Raw genomic sequence first — 11618 nt, 5'->3', positions numbered from 1 at the left:
AAACATGCACTTATTATATAACTCACAATCCCAGCCCTTGGTATTTAAGAGAAATGAAAGTATCTATTAATACAAACTCCTGTCCATGTTGAGTTTCAGGGGCAGAATACCCACCAGGAGTTGCACTTTGAGCAATGAATGTACAGGGTTTACATAAATGTGGAGATTGCTTTATTCATAATTGCTAAAATTTAAAAGCAAACCAGATATCCATCAAATCAATAACTGCAGAATATTTATACTATGGAATACTATTCAAAAAAACGAATAAACGACTGATAGTGCAATACGTGGATGACTCTCAAATGGGCTACTCTAAGTGAGAGAAGAGAAAAGCTACACACTCCACAATTCCATTTATTTCAGACTTTGAAAAAGACAAAACCAGAGGGACATAAAACAGATCAGTGGCTTCTAGGGACTTTGGTGGATGGAACAGGGTGGTAGATTAGCCACAAAGGGATATAACAGGGATGATAGCATGTTCTCTATCTGGATTCTGGTGGTAGTTCCATGACAATCTGCATTTATCAAAGTTGATAATTGTAAAATGATGCCTCTGTAAACCTGACTTCAAATCTGAAACAAAAGGAAATAATGAAGCCTCTTAATTTACCTTAGGAATTTCTGTTAACTCCACTATTTTGCTGTGGTTAAGAAATGGGCTAATTTTTTGATAAGTTTATGCAGTTTCCCCCAAACTACATCTCCTCCTGTCAGGAGTGTGTTTCCTATTACCAATAAAACAATAGTCAACTCACTAAATGACTTCCATTAGAAGGTTTCCATTCCTGTAAATCTCCAGGGATATCTTCACCATTACTTTGCAAATTAAAAGAATGAAGTGGATGTAATGACTTTGAAAATATAGAAGCCTTAAATAACTGGGAATTTTATAAAACTGAAGACTCCAGAAGGCCTAAAGCACTGCACTTTGTAGGTGTATTGCCTTTTTTCTTTTTTTTAATCATTAAGTTTCCAAGTTTTAACACAATTTAATTATGTAATCATTTCTGGAATTTACCTTTATTTATAAAACTACTTTTAAAAACTGTAAAAAACAGATGAACCTATGTATAGCATTTTGCAGGCTACAAAGTGTTTTTACATTCATTATTCATTTGATTTTCTCCAACATCTCCTATCATGGGTCTAGTCTTCCTCTAATTTTATAAAACAGGAAGCAGGAGTGCAACCATATTAACACTTTTCCCAATTAACAAGTAGCAGGGCAAATATTCAAACCCAGATTCTTCAATAGCAAATCCCAAGCACCTGCTCTTTTTTTTTTTTGACAGAGTCTCTCTCTGTCACCAGGCTGGAGTGCAGTGGCGCAATCTCGGCTCACTGCAACCTCCAACTCCCTGATTCAAGTGATTCTTTTGCCTCAGCCTCCCGAGTAGCTGGGACTACAGGTGCCTGTCACCACACCCAGCTAATTGTTGTATTTTTAGTAGAGATGGGGTTTCACCATGTTGGCCAGGATGGTCTTGATCTCCTGCCCTCGTGATCTGCCCTCTCAGCCGCCCAAAGTGCTGGGATTACAGGCGTGAGCCACTGTGCCCAGACTCCAAGCACCTGCTCTTTAATTTCTCTAGCCAAGGTTTTGTCTTGAGTACAGAGTATCATTGTACAAGGTCTGAGGGGAATAAAAAATGTTCCTTACCCCAAATTATTTTGCATGCCGTTTAGAGACATCTTACCCTTAGGTAGGCAAATTGAAGATCCATCCCACTTAAACATAGAGCTTAACTGAAGTTTAGATGTCCGAGTAGAGGTATAATGAAAGGTTGGTAATTAGTTGAGTGAACAAAAGCAAAACCTGTATATCTCTCTTTTTCATAGAGGTCATCGTGCCACAAAGCGTTCATTGTTGCCATCATGTGTGTCACCAAAAACTGTTACTGCCATTAGAAGAAGGAGAAAAAAATCAAATAACCCAAGGCACTTTGTCCAGCTCTTTCAACAGAAGAGCTTTATAATACAGAGTGGCTATTATGCCCTTTCAGTTTCACTGCATTGCTTTTATAAATAGGATGTGCTTCTCTGTAAAATAGGAGAAAGGCAATATCCTGTATAGGCCTTTGTGAAGTCAGCTTTATAGAAAGTAGCCAGGGAGGCAGGAAAGACCCCTTCTGTGGTCTCTCAGTCCTGCCTGCTAAGGCCGGTGGTCACTCAATGCTAGGCACCTGTGTGTGGGATACCACGGGTGGTGGCCATGACAGTCCCCAAGGAGGAGCGGAGAAACAAAAGAATCCAACCCAGAATGAACAGTGTTTTGGCTTCAGATAAGATGAGTGACCGGAAATGATTCTCCAGCTCATATGTGGGCCACTGAATTTTCTGCATCTTCCTGTCTCACTTTCTGGCTGGTCTGCAGATCAACCTCCAATCTTTCCATCTCTGTTTCTCTGTCCCTCCCTCTCCCTTTCTTTCTCCTTCTCTCCCCCAACCCTTTGTTTGTCTGAAGATTAAGCAACCAAAGATGTTTTCTGTATACTCAAGCAGCAAGTACAGTTGGCCTTCTCTCTGGCTGATGTACCATGTGTAACTATAGGATTTAATTTTGGTTTGCATTAATCAAACAACAATAAAAGCCATAAAATCCCCTCTAAGAAGCATTTTAACTTAAAATCCAATGCTAAACACCCAGGGATTTTGCCTATTGTCTTCTCCAATGCCCTGTAAAAGGAATGAGATAGCAAGAGAAAGAAAGAAAAATTGAGCCACTTTTTTTTTTTTGTGCATAGAAAGGGAGAAAACATATAATAAATTAAAGGTAGTGGGAGTGAAATAAAGGCCAGAGGTAAACGACGTTTAATTGTGTGAGCTGCTCTCCCCCTTATGGTCCCTGCCAGCTGCTGCGGTTATTGCTACCTTCCTGTTTTAAGATGAAAGCAATGATGGTAGACACGTGCAGACACACAAAAGAGCCTATTTGGACTGGCGTGTCAGCTCATCTTTATCAAATGTTGCACAGGTATATTTTGTTGCCATGCTTCATTACCCCAGAATGGCATGCCTGAAATGTTTGTCTCTTCTATAAACCCAATAGCTTTCCCAGCCAGGCATTGTTTGACAGGCAATAGACGGGTGTTTCTTTCGCAGGCATGGGTTTGTAAAGGCCTGGCAATTAAGGAGAGGGAGAGAGGGAGAGAGGGAGAGAGGGAGGGAGGGACAGAGAAGAGAGGGAGAGAAGGAAGAGAGACAGAGGAAGAGAGAGGGAGAGAGAGAGGGAGAGGGAGAGTGAAAGAGAGAGGAGAGAGGGAGAGAAAGAGAGGGAGAAGGGGAGAGAGAGGGAGAGAAAGTGAGGGAGAAGGGGAGAGAGAGGAAGAGAAAGGAAGGAGGGAGATGGGAAAATAGTTGGGGAGAGAGAGAGGGAAGGAGCGGGAGAGAGGGAGCTGGGGGGAGAGAGAGGAGAGAGGAAGAGTGACAAGATGTAGGGAGAGAGAGAGAGACACTTATTAAAAAAATAAAACGTGTGTAGTGTGTGCATTTTTGATTTTTTTTGTACATAAAGAAGACATAAAGAGCTGCATAATGAATCTGGATTGTGTTTTAGGATCATTCCCCCCTGCGATTGGAAAGAATCTTTTTCAGACATCCAGGTGGTTGATTTAAAATAGGAAGTTTTGAAAATAATTTCTGTGAAGCATAAAGGGATGAGGCAAGTGGCAGGGAAAAATACAGAGATGGTAAATAAGACCATAGTCGCCAGAAGTGGAATTTGGCTTTCTTTTACACATAAGACTATTGCATCAAAATTCACCTCTTATCTTCCAGTAGCCTCCTGGAAAATCAATATTTTAATCCTGTGTGATATAGATTAAATTCTCAGGAAGTAGAATTGGGGAAGGCCTATATTTTATTTTTTCCCCTTAGAGCAACTGTGATAGTGACTTTTTGCAAATCAGAGAAGGAAGCATGAAGATTTGGCCAAGCTAATATCCATGCAATTTCTTGCCTTTCCTCTGGGGATACTATTCCCATTGGATCCCACAAGCTTATCCACAAAATAAGCTTAGCAATTTCCACAGAAGTAACCGATGGTGGCGTCATTAGGAGCTAGCTCATTTGCAGAGGAAGATTTTGTTCCATCTGAGTTTATATTAACACAGTGTTCCTGGCAGAACTGTTATTAACCAAGACCTTCATTTGTTATCTGGAAAAGAAGGGACAACAGTAATTGATGGGCAATTCTAACGTGGGGGTACCAGAAACCACAAAATAGACACGATGATGCAAACCATGTATTTTTTTGTAGTTGTTTTGTCTTCTGTAGGAATGATGGGATGTCAGCAGATGTCTAGACAGAAATGTGCAGAATCCCTTCAGATCCGAGGTGACAGAGAGAGTGAGTTTCCAATGCCTGAGCTAAAACCATCAAGGCCATACGGGTGTTGGAATTCAGAATCTTTTTGATTTTAGAAAAATGATGCGGTGCATGTACTGCATCCTAAATCATGCTTCCAGTTGAGTCAGAGGCAGCGTTCTGGTCGCACACACGCATATAGTTGCAGTCAAATGTAGGAATGGTCACTCTAATTAGGATAAATAAAAACTACAAATAAAGAATCTCACGTCAGTTAAAGTTAGGTCAGATTTTGCTGCAAAAAGGGCTAGGAAAAGATTTTCAGTTTTCGAATCTTTTGGGGTTTTGTAATTGCAGATAAGGGATTGCACTTCTGAATGGCTCTTTTTTCAGTAGAGAAACCCTGCTCTGCAGTTTCTGTGGGCAGTGGCCTCCCACGGAAGAACTCCTGCCCTCGGTGGAGGAGTCTCCCTTCGGGGGCTGAACCCCTTCAGCAGAGGAGCACCCTTCTTTATGTGACCTGATCCCCCAGGACACTTGAGTCACCCCTCCAGCTCCACAGGAAGGTAAGGTGTGAGGAGATGCTGGGAATTTTTTCTGCAGGCTCCGGAAGTGGGAAGCTTGTCTCTAGCACGGCTGTGTTTGGTCCTGGCCTTGCCACGTCACCAGGAGAGAAACTTGAACTCATCCCCTTCTCATATGTGTTTGCCACCGACTTGTTTTGTTATTAGTCTTTACTGCCACAGACGTGTATCTTTCCTTCATTTATAAGTGGGACACCGAGGAGCCATGGACCTGCTAAAACTTCAGCTCTGTCATCCTCTGGTTTGTACAAATGCAGAAAGGTCACCTCGCTGCTTTCAGCCCCAGTGTTATCATCTATACCCTCTTGAACTACAGTGGTCTTTAGTTGCTTTTTCAACTTGAAAAAAGGTATGTTGTTAGCTTCCTTTTTCAAGAGTTAAAAAGGGCTGATTGTGTGCGTGTGCGTGTGCATGTGCATGCATGTCCATGTTTTTAATTCCCCTACAGTAGAAGAGTAAGAATTTTTCGTCTTTTATGGTCAACTCTGGATGGTGGCCCAGGTTTAAGCTCTGAGCCTATCATTAAAGCTTTGTCAAGGGTTTATTCATTGCCCATCAGAGACATGCCACTCCTGGGTGTCTACCCAGAGGAAAAGAAGTCATTATATGAAAAAGACACTTGCACACACATGTTTATAGTAGCACAATTCACAATTGCAAAAATATGGAACAGCCCAAATGCCCATCAATGAGTGGATAAAGAAAATGTGATATATATCTATATCTATATATAAAATACATATATGTGTATATATAAACACATATATAATATGTATATATAATACATGTATATATATAACACATATATATATAATACATGCATATAATACATATATAATACATGTATACAGGTATATATATGTATATCTATATACCATGGAATACTACTCAGCCATAAAAAGGAAGAAAATAATGGTATTTGCAGAAACCTGGATGGAATTGGAGACCATTATGCTAAGTGAAGTAACTCATGAAAGGAAAACCAAACATTGTATGTTCTCACTGATAAGGGGGAGCTAAGCTATGAGGATGCAAAGGCATAAGGATGATGCAAGGGATTTTGGGGACTTGGGGGAAAGGGTGAGAGTGGGGTGAGGGATAAAAGACTACACATTGGGTGCAGTGTACACTGCTTGGGTGATGGGTGCACCAAAATCTCAGAAATCACCACTAAAGAACTTACTCATGTAACCGAACATCACCTGTTCCCCCTAAACCTATTCAAAAAATTTAATTTAAAAAAAGAGAAATGCATACATTCCCAGAACCAGAGACTGCCCAGGCGTGTGCTTGTGCACACACACACACACACACAGACACACCTCTCCTGACAGTGCTTCTTTGGGGGAACATAATTAACTTTAGTTTTGTATGAATAACCAACCTTCTCCAGAAGAATGCTTTTTGTGGGCAGGGTTTCCTTGGGTGGTTACTGTAATGATGAATCAGACAATAGTCTCCACCAGAAGTGAAATTTGGTTTTCTTTTACACGTAAGATGATCATGTCACCCTTGTGAGCTAGAGACAGACATGATGAAAGAAAAAGTGCTTGTGTTTAGTACAGACAAGTAGTGGTAGATTCAGAAGCTCATCAAAATCAAAATTTTGTTGTTTTTAAATTATTTGTGTTTACAAGAAACAACGTGAAAAGCTAAGCGTTGATCTTAGAATCTTTCTGTCCAGGGAAATCCCTCGTGAAGGACAATGGGGAGGTGTCTTGGTTCCTGACCGAATTCTCCAGCCAGGAGCTCACACTCTCCTTCCTTGGTTTGCATGTGGATGGCTCAACATCCAGGTGATCCGATCGATCGGTTGATCTCTGACAGTAGATTGAGACGCCTTCTTTTCATTTGTGATGTCATCCTTCCCTTTCCAGGACTGCCTTCTTCTTGTCCTCTCCCCATCCCAGCCCCCCTTCTTCCCTTCTCCAAGAGACTTAGCCTGTGAACTCCAGCGGGGAGGGAGGGAAAGAGAATGCTTGCTATTTCCTCCACCGAACGGAAAAAAGCAACACCTTAGAGTGAATGATCGATATTATTATAAGCGAGGTGTAGCTCAGGGCAGGTGAGCGGCTGTTAATGAGGCGCCCCCCTGCTTTCTGACAGATGCCTGTCATTGCTGTGCGCTCACAGCATGATGGATGCGGGCCAGGCTGCCCTGCTGTTGGAGCCGCTGCCTCCTTTCTCCCGTTTGTCTCTAATCTGCTGACCTGACGATGACCCAGCAGAGGTGGAGCTGAAATTAACATGTCATTTTCTCTAGTTAAATTAAAAAAGGGGGAGGGGGCAGAAGAGAGGAGGAAGGAAACATTTGAAACAGAACGAATATAGCTTGGTAGCAAAAATACAAGCCCTGTAGGAAGTCCCCACAGTGTTTTAGGGGAAGGCATTTCTCATAAAAACGAAAGCATGTGCTGATGCTCGCTTATGTCACGTCGTGTCGGGCCGGCCCATCTCCAGAGACACCCGGGGTTTTCTCTGGGTACTCAAGGGAGACCACTCAGGGGCTCCTCAGCAGCTGACACCCTGGTCTGTGGGCCCTGTCTTGTCCACACTGGCTACTCGTCCAACACAGGCGTGTGGGACACCTGTTTTCTGTCAGCCATTACTGTGTCTTCACCAACATCGGTTTTAAATAACATTTTCACATTGTGCACTAAATTTGAAACATAGCAAACCATAGAATATTGGCGGTGGAAGTTCGCCATAATTTTACTTCCCTTCTGAGTTTGTCACTCTCCTGCATGGGAGGACACGGGAGGTTATCTGACTTAAGCAGCTGGCTAGTAACAGGTTAGTAGGAAAGCTAGGTGGAGCCGGCTTCTTCTAAATGCTTCCTCCTGAGTTTCTTTTGGAAAATAAGCTTGAAGTACCCCCTTTCCCAGTCCCAATCAGTCATCCTTTCTGTAGCTTCTGTGTTATAAGTGACTGGCTTCTATTTCTAGACATACAACATTTCCGGGCAGTGAGTTCAGCACAGTAATAATTAGCCGATTTGTGTACCTTGGAAGAAAGAAGAATGTTGTGATTTCATTATTTCTTCAGACATCTTCAAACTTTTTATATCATCTTGATACGGTCTTGACTTGGAAATCTATCTAAAATTGTTAAGGTGTATTGTAGCTTTCCATCTGGGGAGTAACAGTGAATGTGACACTTGATTTTCATAGGTAAGAAGGTGGCCTGGATATCCATCAGGAAAACCTCACAGTCTTTGTGTAGCCTGGCAGATTACAAGATAAATACTCAAAAATGGATCCATGGGCTAAAAACTATTTAATGAGAAGGGATTAAACCATGCTATGACATTATGAATGGACCTTACTTCTCTCCATATGTAAGAGAAAGATGAAATTAATGGCAAATTATAGTAGGCTTAAGATAATGATATTATATCATCGATCTCTCTCTTTGAACTGGTCTATGCGTGCAGAGTTATACATTACATGGTAAATTTGAGTGCTGTGCAATTTTTCAAATCATATCCCTTTGGAGATGAGTATGACTCAAAAATGAGCATCGTGAAGTTCAAGTTGTTTAACTCTGACTTGTGATTGGATCTTGTGATCTTGCCTTATAGATATTTTGTACATTCTGAGATAGTTCTGACTCCAAGTAATTTAAAAATTTTCCAGTAAAACGATTCACTAACAGTATAATGAATGATGAATATTTATATCAATTAGTTCATAAATCAGAAAAGTCCATTGTTAGACTTAGTATTCCAAAATTTGGTTCAGAAATGGTCAGGATAATTCTGTAACAAATTGACAAACTGTATTATGATCCTTAGCGACGCTGTCAAGATTTCTTTTATGTCTGAAAGTCATTTGTGATTGAGACTCCCAATGAGATCAAAGGGGTTCTCATGTGCACCGATTTCAGGAAGCATTTAACAAGTATTTATTGAGTGGCTCCTGTGTCCTAGTCATGGTTTATCCATATGTACATTTTGGTACGTGAAAAATCTACCTGATAAAAGCAATCAAAGACAGATGTCAGCTAAATCGAGGTGCTTAAATTTCTTTGTGTTCCAGCTAATGGGCAGTGTGATGTGGTGGAAACTGTTCCGGTAGGAAAAACCTAGCTGTGGGCCTTGTGCACATCCCTTCCTTCATCTACAATCTCAGGGCGTTGGCCTGATAATCTGGAAAATCTCTGCCCATATTCTATAATTCTACTGCAGTCCAGAATGCATAATTCTGCCACACGTCAAAAGACTACAAGAAAGAATTTGTAATTAATGGGCAACCGTGGGATATTTGTTTCCCTTCTGCATTAGAAATATAATCAAAGGTATGAAAATTCAAATTTGTAGTGAACGTAGGGAATGAGAGTGATACAGAGTCTATAATCTATTTGTGTTTAGGCTGGAAGCTGACTTTTTTTCATTTCTGGGACAAGCCAGTTAATCACATTTGAGTTAAAAGCACTGACTGTCCAAGAGAGGACACATTCGGAACAATGCAAGCGCAGGCTATCTTTCCTGACGGCATGGCCTTGCTTGTTCAGACTGATCCTTGATGCATAGGCTCAGAGGAGAAACCTCAAGATAGGAGAGAATGAATCTGTCAGATTCATTTTTCTTCTTTTTCTTGAGGGTGAATTTATTTTTCATGTTTTGAAAGGAGTGTGTGACCACGTTGCAACAAAGTCCTTTTTCCCCTGGAATCATATTTCCATTTTCATTTCTAACAAAGCACATATTTGAGTCTTGATATCTCATTGGTTCATCTCTCTCTGTCCTAACAATCCCTTTGCATTTCAAACGTTATGCCAAAGAAAGAAACGTGAATGCAGCTCATAATGATGATGGATTACAACGTGCGGAATCATGGCCAGCGAGTTGGCCAAATTACCTGCACCTGCCATGGTGCTGACTTTGGTCTGAATTATGGAGAACATGAATTTTGGAATCTTTTCTGCTGCTAGGACAATGAATAAGCTTTGTTAGTAGACTAGAAACACTGTAGGAAACTGATTGTGTAGAATCAAAAATACAACAAAATGGGGGTTTGGCTAGATGTTGGCTGACATCCAAGAGCTCAGAAGTCCTTACAAACACAGAAGGGGGGTCAGAAAGTCTGCCGCCCGTCCCTGTGCTGGCTCATCCTGAGGGCTCGGGAGTCCATTCTGCTGCCTGCACGCCTGGCCCTGGAGTCTGCCTGCACGCCAGGCTTCTGGAGTCTGCTGGAGAGAACGACCCAGCCCTGCTGAGTGGCACAGCATTTTTGCTAAACTTTCAGGGATACCTGGCAACTTTTAAAAAATCTCCTTGGATTACAATATCTTCATTACTCACCCTGAAACTTTAACACCTTGCCAATCTATTGAAGCATTGCCACGTTGCCCAGATCAGTCTTTCTACAAATGACTGATCACACAGAGGAAACGTTGACGCCTGGAAGCGTATGCCCCTTAACAATCCTCAAGTTCACGTCCACTCTCACCTCTTACTCTCTCTTTTCAGCGAAGTGTCTCCCTTTCATTTGTGCATGAATCCATTTTCTTCCCATCTTTTTGCAGATCTTTTTCCATTCATAATACCATCCCCTTTTACTTTTCTTTCTGTTTTCAGTTTCTCATCCTCTATTGGCTCCTTCCTCCCAGCATTTCAGTTTCCTCAATGTTTTCTCATCCTATGAAAACCCCCACAACCCTGTTAGCCCCATGATCTTTGCCCTCTTTCTCTCCTGTCCTTGACAGTGAACTGTCACTCCTCAACTCGCCTTCTACCTCCACCAACCAAACGTGCCAAGGCAATGCTTTCCTCACAAGCAAACACCCAGTCTTCTGTACCTACAGGGCGCATCTGAAGGGCCACACATGCTTGACTTCCTCCAGCTTTCCCTGAGCTCTGCACTCTGCTCCCTTCCTGCCTTGTCTTCTCATGTTTCTTCTCATGCATTTAGACCATTCCCCTCATCCCTGTCCTTGATATGTTGCTGTTGTAGATGGTATTACCCCTTCTTTTCCTCCCTCCCTCCCTCCCTTCCGCCCTTCTCGGAAGACTTCTCCTTCTTCCTGCTCCCTCCCTGCCCCCTCTTTCTTTTGTTTCTATTTTTTGAGTGTTATTAAGTTTCCGACTCTGATGACACCTAAATATTCATCTCTGGCTCTGAGCGCTTTTCTGAAACTCAGATTTCTATAGCCCAGTTGTCCATAGGACAGTCCCACCTTCTTCCTTGCTTGACACATGGATTTAACAAATATGTGCCGAATGTGCACTGTGTCCACACTGGGATAGGCCCTGGAAAACAATGTTGCAAAATACACAGTCCCTGACCCCAAGGATTTCCTATTTGGCAGCTGGGTTTGGGCAAGGAAGCGAGAAATTACACAGTCTCCTATGGCCATGATGGCGATGGTGACAGGATGTTATAGGAAGAGAAGTATATACAATCCAGGTTAGATTGGAGTGGGAGGGCTAGTCAGGTGAGACTATCCAAAGAGGGTGATATCTGAGCTGAGACTGGAAGGTTAAGCCATAGTGTTTGCAAAATCCAGGAAATTCAAGAACTGCTGCAAACTGTCTGGCACAGTGGCAAGACAGACTTGAGGGAAGGTGGTGCTGGGAGTGGACATGAAATATGGCAGTGGAGCTTTACAAGGGCCAGGGCAGGGGTTATGATATTAGTTAGGGCTCTCTGGTCACCAGCACCAGCAACTGCTTCTTACTAACTTAGCTAAAATCGTATTTGCTGGAAGTATATGGGGAAGCT

At 42.0% G+C, this 11618-nt stretch overlaps 1 long non-coding RNA gene across 1 annotated transcript; it reads right to left on the bottom strand.

Annotated features, from left to right (window-relative positions):
• Positions 1–337: 337 nt before the first annotated feature.
• LOC130540992 (uncharacterized) lies at positions 338–6649 on the bottom strand. The gene is made up of 4 exons (XR_008955027.1): positions 6627–6649; positions 6281–6415; positions 1704–1904; positions 338–579 (listed from the first exon to the last, which is right to left on the bottom strand). It is a non-coding gene; the product is annotated as an uncharacterized LOC130540992 (long non-coding RNA).
• Between the last annotated feature and the right edge of the window lie 4969 nt (positions 6650–11618).

The sequence above is a fragment of the Pan paniscus genome, chromosome 17 (genome assembly GCF_029289425.2).
Source record: "Pan paniscus chromosome 17, NHGRI_mPanPan1-v2.0_pri, whole genome shotgun sequence".
NCBI lineage: Eukaryota > Metazoa > Chordata > Mammalia > Primates > Hominidae > Pan > Pan paniscus.
Note: the sequence above shows the minus strand (reverse complement) of the source record. Positions and strands in the feature narration are given on the sequence as shown.